The sequence below is a fragment of the Puma concolor genome, chromosome B1 (genome assembly GCF_028749965.1).
Source record: "Puma concolor isolate L17-30 chromosome B1, mPumCon1.1.hap2, whole genome shotgun sequence".
Taxonomy (NCBI): Eukaryota; Metazoa; Chordata; class Mammalia; order Carnivora; family Felidae; genus Puma; species Puma concolor.
The window spans coordinates 19,398,918-19,419,784 of record NC_141670.1 but is presented as its reverse complement, the minus strand read 5'-3'; the positions used below and the strand labels follow the sequence as shown (position 1 = coordinate 19,419,784).

Genomic DNA, 20,867 nt, shown 5'->3' with positions numbered 1-20,867 from the left:
AATCTGTGTAGGTTTGACAAGTCCCTGTCATTTTTTGAACACTTCTTTACATTGTAGAAGCCCAAGACGTCCCAGGCTCATCCCTCAGCCCTTTCTTCAAGAAGCTGAGATTTCTCTCCATGGAGAATATTGTTTATAAATAAAGATTGGGATACTACAAGGGTTCATGTGTTCAAGTCCTCCAAGAGGAGAGGACTAGGGAATATATTTACATATACAACCTATGTGTTTATTATTGTATCTCTCAAGTAATCATTTATATACACATATTGGAATGTATATGTATATATGTGTATACATATATTCAAAATATGTATATATTTAAATATACACTGTGTGTTCATTTGTAAACACTGTATATTTGAGGCACCTCTTCATATTTATAAGTGCCTTCCTTGACAGTGATAACTCTGCTTCCCTTTATTCTCGGTGAATTTATTCACTTGCATAAGCCTCAACGCATGCAAATAGTTTCCAAACTGTTAATAAAGACCACCACCACAAAGCAGTCCCACTAACTAGAATCCATATTTGTTTTGAGGGGTATTTGTTTATTTGTTTGTTTTGGTAAAATGAACCTGTAACGAAAAGCAAAATTCACAATTTTAAATGCATAATTCAATGAGTTTCAATAAACAGATAACATATCCCTGTCAAGATATGCAACATTTTATTACACAGAAATTTCCCTCATGCCATTTCCCAAGAAATATTCCCACACCCTGCTCCCTCATACACATATATGCACGTGTGTGTTTGTACATATAGTTACCTTCTGGGGCGCCTGGGTGTCTCAGTCGGTTGGGCGTCTGACTTTGGCTCAGGTCATGGTCTCACGGTCTGTGAGTTCGAGCCCCGCGTCGGGCTCTGTGCTGTCAGTTTGGAACCTGGAACCTGCCTCATATTCTGGGTCTCCCTCTCTCTCTGCCCCTCCCCCACTCACGCTCTGTCTCTATCAAAAAATAAATAAACGTTAAAAAAAAGTTTATAATTACCTACTAAGAGATGACATTTCCAAGGTCATTGTTAGATATCCTGGAGGCTCAAGGAGGTTTTACTGGTAAGCACTTGAATGTCTAAACCCGTAATTGCTTAATTTATGAATTGAATGTTTTTCATTTCTCTTTAATTAGATTTTTGTAATCAAATAGTACATAATGCCAAATTTTTATTCAGTTATTCTAGAGGAGGACAAGTCTTAGAGTTTTAGAGCGTTCAGGTGAGCTAAGAATATTATTTAGAGTGGTGTAGAGCAGAATTTAACCATACGTAATGGTTAATGAAGATGTCTCAGCATTTGCCAAAATGTAATTTCAGTGGATGTGATTCTGTTATCTATTGAATAAAGAAGTCACTCTTTAAAGTCAAGTTATATAGCATGCTCTTTATTCAGCTTGTTATGCCAGGATGGAAACTATTCTATGTATATAATACCAAAATCTAACTTGGCTTTTCTGCCACTGAGTATTGTAGGTGGTCTTTAATAGAAATTCTTGGCATATACCTGCCATTTTTTTTCACCAGGCCCAAACCTAGACTGTTGGTTTGTAAGCATTGTCTTTATTATCTCTCGCACGTCTCTTAAGTGCTTATATATTCCTCCTTGACACTCTTTCTTCTCTTTGCCTCCTTTGTTGATTCTGTTGTGCTGTAAAGCTTTAATCCTGCCTTTTCAAAATGTCTGCACCCACACAAAACTTAACAGATCCATTCTTTGGAAACATACTTAAAGTTCCAGTACCAGTCAAGGATACAACAGTTTACTCAAGTTAAGGTACTAATAAATGTGTCAGCCAGAATTCTGTATATAAAAAAGGAATTTTAAATTCTTGGAATAAAAAATTTTAATACAGGGTGATAGAAATTTATAAAACTGTTGGAAATGCGTAGGGCAAGAGTTGCAAAGTCTTTTTGAAAATCTCAAACTACCAGAACTGCAGCACTAAAATAGGTAATTATTTGGAGGATGCTTGAAAGTCATGGACACGTCATGGAGAAGACTCCGTATCTGCCATCTGCTGTACTCACTCATGTACCTGCACATACTACAAAGTCATGACTTTTCTTCTGGACAGAATAGATTCCAAATCTTGCACATCTCATATACTAACTCACATTGTTGTATTCTAATGGCTACACTGTGGAATAGAGTTTGAAAGGTATATTTTCAAGCTTTAGTTTCAGTTGGATATGAGAGGAGTTATCACTGATCATCAGCATGTACATCTCACACAGTAGATTTTTAAGTACCTCCTCTCATATAACATTTTCATTTCAAAAGCAGTCTTTATTATTTTAGTCTATGGGGGTTTGGTCATGTAGTCATGTAAACTGGTATAAACTAATTGCCATATATTGTTCTTTAATGACTCAAATTAAGAACTAACTAGATTTTAATGTCTTTATCAATACTTTTCAATCAATACCTATAGAACTTGATACAACCAGATGCCAGAAGCTTGATGGACAGGTTTAACTATCACTTAAATTTAGAATAACGAAAAATAATATTCAAAACTCTAAGTGCCATCTTTTCTAAGGAATATTTATTAGCAAAATGGATTAGATTAGAAAATACAGTATGGCATTTTATTTTTTTTTATATGTTTATTTATTTTTGGCAGAGAGAGAGAGACAGAGCATGAGCAGGGGAGGGGCAGAGAGAGAGGGAGACACAGAATCCAAAGCAGGCTCCAGGCTCTGAGCTGTCAGCACAGAGCCCAACGTGGGGCTCGAACTCACGAACTGCGAGATCATGACCTGAGCTGAAGTCAGCGCTTAACCGACTAAGCCACCCAGGCGCCCCCAGTATGGCATTTTAAAGAGAACTTCAGATTTAGATGATTAATGTGGTTTAGTTACAGATGTGGCACATGAGAATAAATCTGTGAAAATGTGCTAAGTGGAGAGATTAGTTTATGAGTGGGAAAGACAGTTATGGGTTCAGAATCGTTAGCACAAATTGTTTAATTCCAAGATTCACTTTCTACTTAGGTGGTAGCACAATTCATGGCCATCCACAAGACTAGCAATTGACCAAACCACTCAGGTCAGTGACTCAGATCCTGGGAAGTTCGTCAGCAAACATTACAGACACTTTCATTAAAACTGCAGAAGATCAAGTGTTCTTGAGCAGAAGAAACAAGTCTCAAAAGAACAAGTAGAGGGGGCAGAAAGAAAGACCTTGATGTGTTATGTGGGATACGAATTTAAAAAGAAGCAGGAAATTCAGTGAAGAACCGGAGTAAATGCACTGATCTTATTTCTGAAGAAATTAATTATCAGAAACACCTTCAGAAAAAAAAACGGAAACCAGTATGACCAGAGTTGCAGAGAAATTACAATTCCAAAGTCACAACAGGCGAATAGGGAAGTCACATTGTTACTAAATCACTAAACTGCTAACTTCAGCCTCTCCTTAAAAAAAGAAGAGGATTCTCATAAATTTTTTGTGGAATATATAAAGCTCGCTCAAACAGTGATGATTGTGGCACCGAACTGATATAAACTCACATACAGGAAGAAATTAAGATGTTAATTGTAAAATGACAAAAGCATGGATTTGGAGGAGCAGATAGGGTGAATTCACACCTAGGGTGACTTAAATAAATTACTTAAACTCTTCGAGCCTCAGGATTATAACATCACATCACAGAGTTTTCTGAATTAAAATGACATGATGTCTCTAAAGCATTTACCATAGTGCCTGGCACATAGACAATACTTCATAACTGTTAGCTGTGAATAGTAATAACATAATGATTTTGCTAAAATAATTATTACAATTATTGGGGCACCTGAGTGGCTCAGTCAGTTGAGCGTCTGACTTCAGCTCAGGTCATGATCTCACAGTTTGTGGGTTCCAGCCCTGCGTCAGGCTCTGTGCTGACAGCTCAGAGCCTGGAGCCTGCTTCAGATTCTGTGTCTCCCTCTCTGCCCCTTCCCCACTCATGCTCTGTCTCTCTCTGTCTCTCAAAAATGAATAAACTTTAAAAAAATTGTTTAAATTATTACAATTATCAATTAGAATTAAATAAAATGTTTAAATAAGTGAAACAGGACTGCATTGGTGAACTTAACTATGAACAGCTGTTATTATTATTGTTACTTTAAGCAGAAGAATATTTATTAAAGAATATTAATACAGATAAAAGACTTGAATACTAAAAACTATAACATGTTAAGGAAGGAAACTGAAGACACAAATAAATGGCAAGATGTTCTATACTCGTGGATTAGAAGAGTTAATATTGTTAAAATGCCCATACTGCCCAAAGCAGTCTACAGACCAAATGCAAGCCCTATCAAAATTCCAATGTTATTTTTCACAGAAACAGAACAATCCTTACTTTTGTATAGAACCACAAAAGATGCCAAACAGCCAAAGCAATCTTGAGAAAGAAAAACAAGGCTTGAGACATTATACTTTCTGATTTCAAACTATATTACAAAACTTTGGTAATTAAAACAGCATGGTATTGGTATAAAAACAGGCACACAGATCAATAGAACAGAGTAGAGTCCAGAAATAAATCCATGCATATATGGCCAATTAATTAATGACAAAAGAGCTAATAATATACAATAAATGGTATTGGGAAAACTGGACAGCCATGTGCAAAAGGATGGAGCATTATCTCACACCATATACAAAAATCAACTCAAAATGGATTAAAGACTTCAACATAAGACCTGAAACCATAAAACTCCTAGAAGAAAACACACACCATATACTCCTCAACCTAGGTCTTGGCAATAACTGTTTTTTAATCTGAAATCAAAATAAAAACCAATGAAAGCAAAAGTAAACAAGTCAAACTACATCAAACTAAAAAGCTCTGCCCTGGGGCACCAGAGGGGATCAGTCAGTTAAGTGTCTGACTCTTGATTTCAGCTCAGGTCATGATCTCATGGTTCTTGAGATCCAGTCTAGCATCAAGCTCTGTGCTGACAGCCTTTGCTGGCATTCTCTCTCTCCCTCTCTCCCTGCCCTCCCTCCCTTTCTCTCTCTCAAAATAAATAAATAAACATTTTTTAAAAAGTCTGCAAAATAAAGGAAACCATCAACAAAATTAAGAGACAACATAATGAATGGGAGAAAATATTTGCAAATCATATATCTGACAAGGGGTTAATATCCAAAATATATAAAAAACTCCTACAACTCAATAGCGAACAAACAAAACAATATGATTAAAAAATGGGCAAAGGATGTGAATAGACCTTTTCCCCACCAAAGAAGACATACAGATGGCCAATAGGTACATGAAAAGAATATCAATATCATTAATCATCAGGAGAATGCAAATCCAAACCACAGTGAAAGATCACCTCACGCCTGTTATAATGGCTATCACCAAAAAGACAAGAAATAACAAGTATTGGTGAAGATATAAAGGAAAATGAATCCTCATGCTTTGTTGGTGGGAATATAAATTGGTATAGCCACTATAGAAAACAGTATGTGGGCTCCTCAAAAAATTAAAAATGGAACTACCATATGACCCAGCATTCTTCTTCTGGGTATTTATCCAAAGAAAATTAAAACACTAGCTTGAAAAGATATATGTTTATTGTAGCACTATATGCAATAGCTAAGATATATATAGAGACATATGTATATACATATATTTGACAGAATATTATTCAACTATATAAAAGAGTGAAATTTTGTGATTTGTGACCACATGGATGGACTTCCAGAGCATTATGCTAAGTGAGATAAGTAGACAAAAAGACAAATACTGTGTAATCTCACTTATATGTCTCATCTAAAAACAAACAAACAAACAAACAAACAAAACCTCAGGGACAGAGAGCAGATGGACACTTGCCAGAGGTGGGGGTTAGGAGGTTGAAAAATTTGGTAAAAGGGATCAAAAAATAACAATGATTAAAATAAAAAACAAAGTAAAAACAAAATACATAAAAGTTTGTTCTTAGAGTAAGCAATACTAGTCACAATAACGAATATACCTTAACATATAAAAGCAATACAGGGGCTCAGTTGGTTAAGTGTCCAACTCCTGATTTTGGTTCAGGTCATGATCTCATGGTTCGTGAGTTCGAGCCCCACTTTGGGCTCTGAGCTGACAGTGTAGAGCCTGCTTGGGTTTCTGTCTCTCTCTCTCTGCCTCCTCCTCTCTCTTTCTCAAAAATAAGTTAATAAATAAATAAATTGATTAATTGGTTAATTAAAATAAAAGCAATACAAACGAAGTTTTGCTCGTATGAATCTAATGGGAGCCAAATGGCTGTCTTCTACCTTGCAGCAACCACAGGAAAGATAAAGTGAGCTGTAAGATCTTTCTGTGTGCTGTGAAGCTCCAGGCCAAGCCGGTGGGGCCCAATCAATTCCATTGATATTCCATTAGTCAGAATTCAGTCACGTGTCCACAACCTAACCACAACAGAGGCTGGGAAATTTTTGTCTATGTCTAAGATGAGGCAATGGCGTATATATTTTACCTTGCTTTACATTTGGTTCAATATTACGGTTGCAACTCAGACTTCAATGAGTTACGTGTGATGGGCTGCTCAGCAGCGTGGATTTCCATAAACCTCACTTTTATCTTGGAGGCAGGCCCTTTTAACAGGTTGATAGAAATAAACTCTCCTTTAGTGTAACTAATTAAAGATGCTGCCTCCCTGAATTCCTGTTCTTTCTAATCTTAATTGCCTTTTTTGTCAGAAATAATCACTCAGTTATCTGCCCATCTTGTCATTTTATTCTAGATTTGAAAGGCTTGTTATGTTACATACCTCAAATTGAAAAGAACCTAGAGATACCTCATCAGGAAATCTCTGTACAATTAAATATCTCCACAGCTTTTTACAGATCTGGCAATTGTGACCCAGAGAAGTTAAGCAACCCTGGGAAATCCAGCTAAGACACCCCACACCCATCCTCTGTGTCTCTTTAGAGGTCCCATAATTTAGCTTTTTGAAACTATGTCTCATTAAAAACTGTCTTTTATTGCTTAGCGGATGGTACTTTCACTCCATCTTTCTTTTTCTTCTTGTTTTACAAACCCACTTAGTGAATACCATTTCTCTTATGACTCAAAACTAGCATCCTTAAAACCAAAAGCCTTAAAAAGGCCAAACACGTAGTTTTTACACTTACATTCTGAACCTCATAACAAAGGATTTTTTGACAACAGTGTTATTATTTTTATCTCAATATCATTTGTCCTGAAGACCGCGTATGTATCTCTCCTGTGTATGTACTTACTTACTCCTTCTATCCTCTCTTATGCATAAACAAGAATTTACTTAGTTTCAAACTTTACACTTCAACCGTTTTCTTCCAAATGCTATTCAGGGCAACCAAAATATAGGCTTAATTTTTTTTTAATGGCCATGGCCTGTTTCTTTGATTTATGGTGATTACACTAATTATGTTAGATGTGAGCAAGATATCTTCAAGAGATGCTATGTTTTTCTTATCTCTGTGTGGCTAAACTAACCAGTGAGAGAAGCATTGACATGAACTTTTCTTAATGAATATGAATTTCCTTCATTCACAATTGAACAATTTAAATATCTTCTGAACCTTTTTGGAAGCCATTGTGCCATTTCCATACTGAGGCTCCTGAAGTCGAGTATGATGTTCACAAGTTACGAACACACACTGAAAATTCATGTGAGTTTGGTCATATCACTTAGTTCCATTGATGAGGGTTTCCTTAATTAATGTTTCCCCAAATCCGTGTCACTGAAAAGTAAAATCTGGTTTCATCAATACCAAAATACATGCCCCATATTTTTTTTATATATCAGTGGGTTTGGTTCTTAGGTATAGTTATCATGGATGTTTAATTGATCTTAATTTGTCTGACTGCTGTAACTGGCAATATTTACAGGATTACCTTTTGTGATTAAATTTGCATTTTTATATCTGTTTCAAGCTGAGAAAATGATGTGATGCTTCTTTTCACAATTACTCATTTGTTTTAAAATTACTTTAAATATTCCGTTGTGAACTAAGAACTGATTCCAAGTGTGTAAATAATGAGTTTGAGCACAATTGATTTAACCTTTCTCTGAATAGTCCACAAGTATGCTAAATGTCTGTTGTATGTTCACTTTATTTGTAGAAGGCAAATATAAATTTATTTAAAAGTTTATTTGAGCTCAGTTCCCGTAAAAGTGCAAAGTTTTGGATGTGAAAGAAAAAGAGTAGCTCTGAGCCAAGTAGTAACAAAAGAGATCATTTTACTAATTAGAAATTCTCAGTTACGTGAAGTTTTTAGTTTCTCGTATTTATGCCCCATTTCTTAATGCTATAAAAATGATTTCATGAAATATAAAGATGGCAATTAATTAAGCAGCAGGGTGTCCTTTAGGATTCTAATCCTCTTGTAAAACAACATAAAGAAAAAACAAAACCTGGAACATCAGTAACACTGCTTCAATAATAACAACAAACACTGTTACATGTTACAAATAATAAGACTTCAGGAGACAAGGAATTATGTAGATGTCATAAAACTCAAGTGCAGACTAAATGAGGATCCAAATTTTTTGTGTGTGTGGGTTTTCTTATAGGGTTTAAAGAGTTTCATTTTTACAACTTAAGGAATAAGGCAGTGGCTATAATGCAATTCCTTTATTTCCTTTAATGGGAATATTAGTTTACATTTAAGAGACAGTCATGGAACGCATGCAACATAAAAACTTCTCTTTTGTGAGAATAAACATAAAACACAGCTTCCTTAGGTATGCTTTAATTTCAATATTCTCTTTATTTTTTTTCAAATTTAAAAGAAACTCCCCAAAGCATGAACGCCTGAAAACACCGTTATCAGAGGATTTTTTAAAATCTACTCAGGAATGTCTACATGAGTTTTTATCAATATTCATAAACCACTTGAGGATTTTTGGCTACTAAGGATTATTTTATTGAAACCGGAGCACTGCAGATTTCTCTAGGACATCTTGATGACTGTTTCAGAGGCCCTTGAATAAAAAGCAAAGTAAAATAGGACTGAGGGCGGTAGCGTGGCAGGGAGATTGAAGGTATCGCTCTGAGAATTTCTAATTGCTGTGTAAGCACCAGGGCAGAATACAGTGTGCGTTGGATAAAGTTGGGCCAAGATACACAATTGTGTCTGTAGTGAGTGAAACGCAGCAACTGTGAAGGCAAATCTGTTGATGCCTGAAAGACCACACACATAGAGAGGTGGCGAACTTTTCAGAGGCTTTGTTATTCCAGCTGGGCACCCAGAATAGCGTATCAGCCCTCACACTATCAATTTACCTCACTGAGCCTGACATTGCTAAGCTCTGAAATAGTTGATTTTTGTAATCCAGCAACTATGAGAGATCATTGCTCAGAAATCACTTGGGTTATGCAATGCTGCTCTTAAACGGTTAATACGGTTTACGTCTCCGTCTGCGTAGACGTCTACGGTTTTTGATGAGCAAGGCAGTGAACGTGGCATTAACTGTGTGAATTGCCAGGCTAAGACGAACTGGAAGAGAATTAAATCCTGTAAGCCACTAAAGTCACCGCAACTGTATAAAATAGGTATCCTGAAAATGTGCAATACTTATTCTCTAAGAGTAAAATTGCTTTTAAACAACTTCTTTCAATGAATCTCATATAAAGCAAAAGGCAATCTGGTTTCTTCTAGTAGAAATAAATCCTGCAAATCTGAAGTTTGATAGATTCTGGTTTGCTTAATTAAGGTTAGTACAAGCTCAGAATTCTTTATCCAATATCCTTGGGACCAATGTCTTTTAGATTTCAGAGATTTTCTTATTTTAGAAAGGTAATACTGTGTATATAACATTTATTAAGTAATACTCCAGGGTCTGGGGCAACACCTTATATTCAAATACATTATTATTTATGCAGTAAAATTTATGAATATTCACAGCCAGTGGGATAAGGACCTAGAACAGCTTAATGTCAGATTGGAATACGTTTTACTGCGTAATTTGCCACAAATTCACAAAGATATTTACGACAATGGAGTTTTTAGGTATTGGAACTACAGACTTGTAATGGTTCAAGTTAGTCACTTAGGGACCCAAAGTTTTGCCACTTTCCTTGGGGGGATATAATGCAATTTCATGGACATCAGAAGGACCCCTTGCAAAAGAAAATATTTACCTCAAGTAACAGTAGAATGACTATAAAAAAATCACCTTTGAGAAACAGCTGATGGATTTAAATTCCCTTCATAGTATAATTAACTAATATAAGACCATTTTCTGAAAATGTTTTGATAATGGGATCAGAGGCTGATTTTCTTTCAAATCTGGAACACCCTAAGTTCACTATCTTCTCGTCTGAAACCATTTGAATATTTCCCCATCCAGTTTTTGCTTTATAAGTCATGTCAACGAATTTAAGTGTTACCCTAATCATAATGAAAATTCATGGAAAGTTTAAGCAAGAAAGTAATCAAATGACATCTACATGTTACAAAAAGTCCTAGCATCACCATAGAAAAAGGAGAAAGATGGCTATCGGAGATACTGGAACAAAGGAAGCTAAGTAAGAAGTCACCGAAAAATTGTAAGTAAAGTGTAATGGTCTAGAGCTTCCAAGTCTCAAAATTCAAAAAAGATGAGACAGAAGTGACACCACTTAATGCCTGTTTGCATATGGGGAATGACAGAGGAGTCAAAAAAGACTCAGAGATTTCTAATTGAATAGTGATATCTTTAATAGAAATAGAAGGTAAGATTGTATTGTGGAGCAAGCAGAGGTGCAATTGAGATACTAAGCTCAGTGCTGAACATACTGAATTTGAGGTTTCCATGTGATATCCAAATGGAACTATCTACCAAGAAGTCAGCTCTAATACTTGAAAGTATTAGACTCATGATTTAAATATTTTCTTAGGAATCTATCGATATTAAAGATGGTACAGGGAGAATGTAAAGGGAAGTGAACCCTCAGGTCACCATTCGTTACAGTTTGGTCCCAGGAGGAGGTACCTGCAATGCCAACTGGAAAGAAGGGGTCAGATGTTTTGCAAGAAACCAAAAATGCACAGTAGCTTGTATGATACAGTGAGAATGTTTTGAAAAGATCACATTGTTAGACAAAGAAATTAGTTATTCATAGAAAAGAGAATGAAACTTGTTTACTGGAAGTTGTGTCAAGGAGGTCGTTAACAGCCATACTGCAGCAGCTTCATGGACTAGGGCCAGAAGACGGACGGCATGGGGGCGCAGCAGCAAGACAGATCAGTGTGAAGACGGGAAGGAAGGTAGGGATAACAGGTGGTTCAGAAAAGAAAAAATAACTTGGAGAGACAGGAGTCGGTTTAAGAATAGAATTAACATATAGAGGAATATTGAAAATACAGGAAAGACAAAGAGAAGTAGAACAAGGTTCCCTGGGAGGAAAGACACGCAGGAAATGTTACAGGCTTGGTTGCAAAGAATCTTCAGCTTACAGCTTCTGTTTTCCCAAAGAAATACGAGCTCAGTGTGAAAGGAAGCTGTATGAGGTTTGAGATGAAAAGAGAACATTTGAAAAAGCAGCTGTGAAAAATACGAGTAAACTGACAAGGGAAACAAGACATTTTCAAAATTGGTCTTTTAGTGGAAGTTGCAGTCTGAATTTAGAGGGGCCTAGCGGTATCAATCTACAGTTAATTAATTTTTATTTCAAAATGTCACAGAGGAATAATAATGGTGAATGCTCTATGCGGAAGATGGCAAGAGATGCCCAAAGAATTGACATCAAAAAGTATTATCCTCATGAAATTTATATTGATTTTTACTTTTTACTTAAGTGCAGAAAACATAATTAAACAGATAATTTTATAGAAGTTAAGAAATGATGAAGAATAAATAATAAACTAATTTCATTCTCCTATAGTAGCATTAGCAGACTGTAGACAAGATGGATGCTATAGATACAATTTATGATATAATTGATGAGACATTTATTTGCTAACCTTATATAAACTCCACAAGGGATTGGTCTGCTTTTTATGTTGCTGCAAAAAAACAGCTATGACCATTGTTGGCAGAGAATAAGTTTACCATAAACATCAGTTGAATGAATTAATGAAGAACCTTGTGGTCAAAGATGTGAGCTAGAAAATCATGCAGGCTACTAACACTAAGAGTGTTAACTATGGAATTAATGTCAGTCTGGAGCAAAATCTCCAGTTGTGTGTCCTTTATGATGTTGCCTGGTATGATCTTGGTGAGGAAAAGACACTATGGTTATAAAATTTTTATTTGATATATAAACAAGATGACCTTGAAGTTGAATAAAGAGGAAATCTTACATTTCCACTTAAGTTTACATACTCAAGTACAGGGTGCAGGAGGCTAACAAAAGGTAAGCCCGTTGTGACACCAAAGGCATACCAGTTAAAAATTAATCCAATTATGATTCCATGCCAAAAAATAAATGGTGCTTTCATTAAAGTGGCACTAGTGTCCTATGCACTGATGCGCACACATTTGGAATATTGTGTTCAGTTTCACGTGCCCTTCTGGGAAATCAGACAGAGATTATCTGGAAAGTCGTAACTAAGATCTCCAAACTCTGAGGGAAATGAGGATGGTGAGGGTGAAGAATGAGAGGCATAGGGAGAAAATCACAGCACTGTCAAATGTAACAAAAGAAAAGATCATTGGTAAGTTGAAGAACTTCCCTTCCTATGGAGGGGGTCGGACTAACTGACCTTTAACTGACCTTTAAGATAGTGTCATTCTCTAAGATTCTGTCTGCATTGTTTGTCCCATAGGAAACTGGGAGGCTTTTGAAGAAAGATACAAGTCTTAAACATGTTTATTCTTTCTCACCAGAAGGAATATCACAAAAGCAATCAGTTCCTCTTCAATTGAATCTTTTCAATAAGATATTTTAGTTTCTCAGTCTTGTGGAGCCAAACATATCTTTTCCTTATAAATGTTTGTCTGCCTTGCAGGAGAAGGAGAGTTACAGTTAACAGATCCATATTTACTGTGTGCAATCTTATCTTTCTTATATTTATGGAAGATGTATATTTTCCTAGAAGATAAATTTGCTTTCAACCAAAATATTTGATGAGACACTGTACTCTAGATTTTTCATGTTTGGTTTCCACGTTTCTTAAAATGGAAATGTAAGCTGTATTTTGATCTGAATAAATTTGAAACAGTCACTAGTTAATGAAGTTTATATATTAGTTCAACTCACAAAAATGGTTCAAATATTCAGGTCAGGATGAAACTACCAAAACTATAAAACAAGTTATTGTGTTTAATATATACTATATATCATGTATTATTATGTTATATATAAACATATAACATAAAAATGGAATTAAGCCAGAGTTTATGCTTATGTCTGGCAAATATGTTTTTTGTTACCTAAGATTGCACCAAATAATATTTACATCAACTGAAATCCCTATATATGCTTTGTTTCTGATGTTTTTCCAAACAATTTATACAGTTTATACCTTTAAAGAGAAGGTTACATTAACTAGAATTAAGATTAGGAAAAAAAGGGAGAATTTTAGATTTACGTATATATAATTAATTTTACACTTTTTGTGATTTTAAGGTTCAGAGTGAGATTCTGTTAAACTGATAATAGATATGTTTTTGGATCCTAAACCACTTAGTCTATTTGCACTATTTAAAAGTTAGCTGTCGTTCTCCAGAAGTCCTCCCACTTATCTGCAGTTCTGCGCTCCTAGTTTCTCCTAGGTCAGCTGGGTCCCGAAGCAGCTGATCCTCCTTCTGATGAATCAGAGATGGTCAATTGTTACCTAATGCTGTGTCACCGCGCGGACCCGCTATGTCTCCTCATGTGGGCATTTTATCACCTGGCAACATCTCAAGAAGTGGGTGAGTACAGGACAAGAAGAGATTTTGAGAGAGACCAAATTTACATAACTTCTGTTACAGGGTGTTGTTATAATGGTTCTATTTTGTTATTAGTTATTATTCCTAATCTCTTACTCTTCCTATTTTATAAACTGCAATTTATCACAGGCATGTATACATAGGAAAAAACATAGTATATATAGCGGTTGGTACTATCCATGGTTTCAGGAATCCCCTGGGGGTCCTGGAACATATCCGCATGGATAATAGAGGGACGACTATAACATGCATCTAACTACCACTGTCCATACCTGACCTTTGTGGTCTTGGAAATATGAATCAAAAATCCCGACTGAAGCTTACTTTTAACACATACTGATCACAGAAATGTCTTGGTGTTTACACAGTACAAAATAACGTGGGCCTTGACCATGACAATTACGTAAATTGCACGTTAAAAATATTTAAGTTGAAGTGCCTATGTATAAACAAGATTTCTAGATTGATTTCTTCACTTTCTGTTTTTGACCAGGCAAAACTTTTCTTGGACCAGACAAAACACTTTATGTAGGGAACGTTTAGAATTATTAATGAATAAAAAGATTACCTTGGATCATACAATCATTTTTTTTTAATACTTCTGTCTGAAAAATTGAGAACCAAATGTGAAATGAGTTCAGATGAATGTAAGAAGGGAAAATTCAAACTTGGAAAGTGGTCTCATGGATTGATTTTACAGATATTATTTAACTTTCTCCTGTCATAAAGTTTGCCTTTTATATTTTAATCTCTCCCTTTGTAGTCACACAAGTAAGTAGCCAGTATTGTGAAAGGGAAAGCATTATATTAGAAACAGTCCTGGTTTGTCAAAACATTTGAGTTGTCCTCTTGCGTCCCCTATTTCCTGCTAGAGTATCTTGAATTAGCCTCTTACTTTAAGACTTAGACTCCTTCATGTCTATAATAGATAATGGTATGTTCTTAGTTTGTCTTCCAGGATTTATGGTAAAGTAGAATTACAAGTCCACCACGATGCAAATCAAGCATGTTGTGAAAATAAATGCTAATATGCTAAGATCTAGCTCGCCGTGTACATGCTTCTCTGTATTTTTCACTAATCTGTGTACCCATAGAGAGTGTTTTCTGAAAATATTTTGCTCTAGATTCCTTTCCTATGTTAAAGCCAGTTCCCATCATATGTATATAATATTCTTATAAAGTAATGCAAACAATAGAATGGAATCAAAATTAGGTGTTTGTGGAAAGTTATTTTGTGTTTTCATGACTTTGTTCATCCTTAATGAATCTCTTTGTCACTGTGTGTGGTTGTTTGTGCCAAGGCTAGTTGGATTTTTGGTAAAGTCCCTAGTAAAGTTTGGAACGACTCCAGACGTGAGCCTGGATGTGTGAGGAAGAAATGTCAATAGTCCTCGTGGTGTGTGGTCCCCTAATGAGCTATTTCAGTCCTGCATGCTGATTCCAACGCTCTTGCTAACAGTGTTTTTAACTTCCAGGCAAAATTCATATTCTCTGTAGCTCAATGGAATTATATACAGAACATATGAATAAGTCATGAAGAAATTTCTAGCAGTAAAGATTGGAGCAGAGGGTGTGGATTCTTATTTCACTGAGCTTCACTGGAATCAACATTTATTATGTAATGCCCAGAATGGCACAGTGGAAAATGGACTGGATTTGGAGCTAAAACCCACGGATAGGTTCTAAGTAAATACTTCAAATGTGCCATTTCAGATGTGTCACAACTTTTCTGACCTCAGTTTTCTAATATTAATGAGAGTGTAGAACTATATAATTTATAGGTTTTGCTAAAATTATTGATGCTATAATTCAAACATTCTAGATAAGTTTTTGTCTTTGGAAAACATTCCGTTGAAATCACTGCAAGCCCATTTTTAGATCCCAATGTCAGTACGTATGTCGGAGGTTCTGGAATTGGCATTGAGTCACTGTTGGAAAGTGCTATTGTTTAGGTCGCCCCCTAGATTGAAATATGACTCGTATTATAATGTGTCGTGCCAAAATAAAACAAGGGTTATGAAAGGCTCTATGCTGCATGATTATAACAGCTGCTGTTATAAGCGTCTTAGAAGGAAAGACAGAATATATATGTTTTGGCTTTTGTGAAAAAAGAATGATTTATAACTTGGCTTATATACTTCATCATCATGCTCAGCATGTAGCTTAAAAATTTACTATCCAGATCAATAAGTGCTATTGTCTGGGGAGAATTTAATATACTGCATTTCTAGTGTTTTGGAATGTATATACGTGTATATACACACAATCTAATGTTTAAAAAAGCAAGAGTACAGAATATGAATATTCTCAAATTCTCTTCTATTAAGAGCAACAAATTCTTTACTTGACACTTTGATAATGATGCTACTCTTTTTTATTTTTATTTTTTGCATCATTACTCTTTATACCTACTATGCAATCTAAAATCTTTGTTGGTCAATTGTCTGGATCTATTTAATCTACACAGCCTTTTCCCTATTGCTTGCCTACCTCTATCTGTTGTTCTAGTCAGTCCTATCTTCTCCTTTTCTTGTCTATTCCTTTCCTAATTCCCATATTCACATCTTTGCCAAGAATGTGTTTCCCCTGCCTAAAATTACGATCTTCTCACTTCCCTCACAAACCACACTTCCCTATTTTTTAGAGTAATAAGTCACTTTATTGTGTTTTCAAAGTGACACCTTTCCATTACACAAAAAATCAGGCAGTATCCAAACATTAAAAATCAACAGGGATGCCTGGGTGGCTCAGTTGGTTCAGTGGCCGACTTCAGCTCAGGTCATGATCTCATGGTTTGTGGGTTTGAGCCCGCGCCGGGCTCTGTGCTGACAGCTCAGAGCCTGGAGCCTGGTTTGGATTCCGTGTCTCCCTCTCTCTCTGCCCCTCCACTGCTCGTGCTCTGTCTCTCTCTGTCTCTCAAAAAGACTGAATAAACATTAAAAAATTTTTAAAAAGCAACAGATTACTTCAGATCTTACCCCTCGTAAGTATTAAGTATTGACATTCAGTGAATGTTACTTGAGACATTTCTCTGTGCCTGTATATGCATATACTGGCTGAATAAAAATGCCATCAGTAAAGATTCCTCTACAGTTTAAAAAATTTAGTAAAGCATTACAAAAGACAGACTCATTATTTTTTTTCAGCCACATGTTTCCATTTTAGATACCATGGATTGTTCCAGTGTCTTTTTTTTAATTAATTAATTTTTAATTTAAACCCAATATAGTTAACATATAGTGTAATAATGTTTTCAGAAGTAGAACTTAGTGACTCATCACTTACATAGAACACCCAGTGCTCATCCCAACAAGTGCCTTCCTTAATGCCCATAACCTCATTAGCCCTTCCCCCCACATACCTCCCCTCAAGCAACCCTGTTTGTTCTCTGTATTTAAGAGTCTCTTATGGTTTGCCTCCCTCTCTGTTTTTATCTTATTTTCCCTTCCCTTCCCCTATGTTTATCTGTTTTCTTAAGTTCCACTTATGAGTGAAATCATATATTTGTCTTTCTCTGACTGACTTATTTTGCATAGCATAATACATTCCAGTTCCATCCACGTTGTTACAAATGGCAAGATTTTGTCCCCCTGTCTTTTAAGAAGCATGCAGTACCTGCTCTGGCCCATCATGGTCTTCCTTTTCTTTGAACCCTCTTTGCTCTCTGACAATCCCGAAACATTTAGAACTGTGCGCTAATTTTTGTGTGTTTTTGTTTCTGATTGAAATCGAACTACATTTTAGCTTTCTTGAGATAAGAGCTCTGTCATATTTCTTTGTATTTCTTTCAGTCTCTGCCTGATTCTTGCCTATCAGTCCCTTAGAAATTCAATAAATATTTGTTTGCTGAGCAATTAATAGAATTAAAGAGTATATGTAAGTTTTGTATTTGACATTGATTTTTGTCATCTCTGTATTCCTTGCACCCCTTTCTTTTGAATAACAGCTCCTCGTGCCATTCTTGGCCTAATTCCTTGATATTGTATAACCCCTGTGCCCAATAGTTGGTTCCAGAATGGGTATATGAACTCAGCTGGTCCAATCAGACTAATGCTTAGGATTTTTCTTCGAAGGTTAAGGAAAAGGAAGCTTTCTCTTCTTCTGAAAGCTCTGGCATGTGGGGATAAGCCCTGAAACTGCTACAGTCTTTTGCCACCACTATGTGGGTCAGACTGAAGAAGATGCCAATATAAAAAGGAGATTTGTGACAGGAAAATGTCAGAGAAACTGAGCTACTGGAGACCAGATTAATCTACTTAGAAGCCCACACTATCCCTGAATGGGTCAGTTTCCTGAGTCAGTAAACTCTCCACATTGTTTAAGTCACATTGTATTAGCTTTTTATATTTTATTTGAAAATCAGTTCATGCTAATTGGTACTTATATTCCAGCTGATCCTTAGCGATATATTTGCATTAGGTAATTCATAGGAAATATAACACAGAAGGGCACAGACCGTATTTTTATGTTTCAAGAGTAAGTTTTGAGGGTCACACTGAGAAGAAACTATAGACTTTATTCTAGTGCTCCATTCTTGTATTTGTGTCTGGGAGTGTGTGTGTGAGAAAGAGAGGGATTCAGAGGAAGCAATACTATCAGTCACAATTTATTCTTAAAAATATATATATATATTCCTTGAGAAGTTGGTAACCTAATTCTAAGGAATAAAATATTTGAGGTCAGTGGCTCAAATGATGTTCCAGAAATGATTGTGTGAAGAATCAATTAACTGGATGATTATTTATAAAATGAAGCTTTTGAACTATAAAATACTTGTGAGTATTATTTTGTAAATATTTTGGTTCAGGAAATTATTTTCTTTTAAATTTCTGCTGTCTGCAAAAGAACAATAGCTTTTTAAGCAGGAGGAGTGACTGATAGGGAGTCTATTTCTTTGACTTTTTTTTTCTCTTGGAAAAAGGCATTCAACCCCAGGCCAAACACTTTAGATTTTTATGAGTTGTAAAAATGCTTTGTAACTGAAGGGTAACAGTGTAGGCTTGGGGGAAGGAAAAAAGGAGGAGAGGTAGAAATGCATTCTAAATGTGGTTGACTACTGCTATGGGTTCCTGCTAAACATTAGTATGTTGTCCATAAATTCAGGTTTTCAATGTTTTAAAATATAATGTTTTTTTATATAATTATATTTATATAATTATATATAATATATAATTTTATTAACATAACATATTTTAAAATATAATGTTATTATTATTATTTTAGAAAATGTTCTTAGGGCTTTTAATGGTGATCATGGGGCATGTTCTAAATTTGGATCCTAAAAGCTTTTTGGGGGAGCTCATCTTTACTAATAGCCCATGGTTCTGGCAGAGTTTTAAAGGCAGAAGAAAGTAATCATGGTCTGAGAGCTTTACTGCCTAGAATTAACAAATACTTCTAACAAGAGCACCTAGATGGCACCATCTTGGATGAAAACATATCTGAAAAATCCCTTTCAAAGTAAGATGTACATAAAGTAAGAAAATTGGACTGTTGGAAGGAAAATTTGAATATAGAAACATTCTACTGAGTGAATTAACCTCAGTTTTTGATAATCATGTTTAGGAGTCTTTTCTTATTGTTGATTTATTCATTAACAATTATTTAATGGTCAGTGACTGTGACTCTCTGTCAGTCTATGAGCCAGATACTTTTCTAAGGGCTGCATGTGAAAATCACTTCTTTTATGGTGACTCTGGTCCAGTAAGGGAGTCAGATAACAAATAAGATAAATAAATATAAAACATTAAGTAGATTTGGCAGTGATAAGAACTAAAGGAAAAAAGTAAAAGAAGGAAGAGAATTTAAAGAAGTGGTCTGAGTATGGGATGTGTGTGATTTTTAGAAGAGATGACTAAGAAATAACTGTGTTAAAAAGTTTCTGAGTCGGGGCGCCTGGGTGGCGCAGTCGGTTAAGCGTCCAACTTCAGCCAGGTCACGATCTCGCACTCCGCGAGTTCGAGCCCCGCGTCGGGCTCTGGGCTGATGGCTCGGAGCCTGGAGCCTGTTTCCGATTCTGTGTCTCCCTCTCTCTCTGCCCCTCCCCCGTTCATACTCTGTCTCTCTCTGTCCCAAAAATAAATAAACGTTGAAAAAAAAAATTAAAAAAAAAAAAAAGTTTCTGAGTAAAGGTCTGGAAGACTGCAGAAATAAGCAGCAGGAATATCAGGTAAAAGAGCATTTGACACTGAGCAAACAGTATGTGCAAAGGCCCTGAGCCAAGAACATACTTAACAAAGAAAAGAGAAAAAATGTAGAGTGGTAGGAGGTGAGATCAGGGAGGTAGTGGGAACCAAATCTGATCGTTAAGGACAGCTGAGAATTTTAGCTTTTACTCTGAGTAAATTGAGAAGCCATTGGATTTCTGCATAATTGGTCCTGGTTCTTTTACTATGTAAAATACTATTTTCTGTTACCTTTAACTTTGCTTTTTTTCTTCCCTGATTTCCCTATGGTGCCTTTTATTTTTAACTGGAAACTCAGAGTATCACATTCGTAGCTCAGGACCTTCTCACATTTCTTTTGCTGTTACTTAGAAGGGTTGTCTTTTTTGCAGCTTTTGGAATTCATAGCAGATGATTTCCTTCTGGAGTGATGAAATTGCTCTATATCTTGATTGGGATGGTGGTTATATGAGTTTATATATTTATCAAAACTCATTGAAATGCACACTTAACATCTATGCATACAAGATATGCAAATTTTTACCTCAATAATAACAGATTTTAAAAACTAACCTGCAAATTTTATGTTGCACTTCTTTCTAAAATGTGTAAGTACTGGCAGTACCGAAACACTAGCAAAGTGTAGACATAAAACTATTTATTTTCATTAATTCAGATTTTTTGTTTCTTAAGCCTCATATTACAAATCAAAATAACATCATCAACTGTCAGTGTGTCATTTTATTGTATTGTTACTGGATTTCACGGTTTTGTCAGAAGTTGTATTTTTAAGAGTATCAATAAACTCATTTTAATGGGACTTTTATAAATATTATAAATATAAAACATAAACTATCATTAACATAT

At 35.5% G+C, this 20,867-nt stretch overlaps 1 long non-coding RNA gene across 1 annotated transcript in view; it reads left to right on the top strand.

The window, feature by feature from the left end:
- LOC147581498 (uncharacterized) overlaps positions 1–20,867 on the top strand; it is a 225,684-nt gene that overhangs the window by 39,915 nt on the left and 164,902 nt on the right. Inside the window, exon 2 of the long non-coding RNA XR_015249683.1 lies at positions 13,668–13,818. This is a non-coding gene — a long non-coding RNA (uncharacterized LOC147581498). The remainder of the gene's footprint in view (positions 1–13,667; positions 13,819–20,867) is intronic.